We start from the raw sequence: 680 nt of genomic DNA, 5'->3' as shown, positions 1-680 counted from the left end.
GGTTGCCTCTGCTGCCACTTCGCTTCAGCTGTGCTCTTTGAGGCATCCTCCTTCTCAGTCGTGTAAGGCTTAAAATATTAAACCTTAACATCCACCTCACCCAGTAACTTTTATCATATGTCATCAATGAAACATCTCTGATTTATCTTTTATTGGCAGTGTTTATCCTAAAAGCTTAGGCATAAAAAGCAGTCCAAGCTAACAACAAACAAGACAAAAAGCCACCGCAATCTTATCAAAAAAGTGAATTCAAGGTATTTTTTTAGTTGTACAAACTTACTAGAGAAGACCCCTAAAATAGTTTGTCCTATAACGTTTAATGTAACTGTTTTACTTTATTAATAGTTATGCTTTACTATAGTATTAGTTTAATTAGTATTAATATACTTTAATATAAATGTATTAGTTTATGCATAAATTATTACTTATTTTGCAATGTTGACTAATTGAGTCTTTTTATAACTTAATAAATTACTATATTACTAAATTACTAATAAATTACTATACTATATATTGTCCTTGTGAAAAACATGAATAAAATAAAGTACTGGAAATGCAAATATTTTAAACTAAGTATTCTGTTTGGTAAACTTGTGATAGAACTCAACCCCTGGAAGGGAAGTTCTTTTAGAAACCATTTATCATTTTTAACGTTGATTTGAATTGTAGTATTCCTATAA

This window comes from Pteronotus mesoamericanus, unplaced genomic scaffold (assembly GCF_021234165.1).
Source record: "Pteronotus mesoamericanus isolate MK-2021 breed Mesoamerican mustached bat unplaced genomic scaffold, CSHL_Meso_final contig_116, whole genome shotgun sequence".
Lineage (NCBI taxonomy): Eukaryota > Metazoa > Chordata > Mammalia > Chiroptera > Mormoopidae > Pteronotus > Pteronotus mesoamericanus.
The sequence above is the reverse complement of the archived record's forward strand: the minus strand, read 5'-3'. Positions refer to the sequence as shown.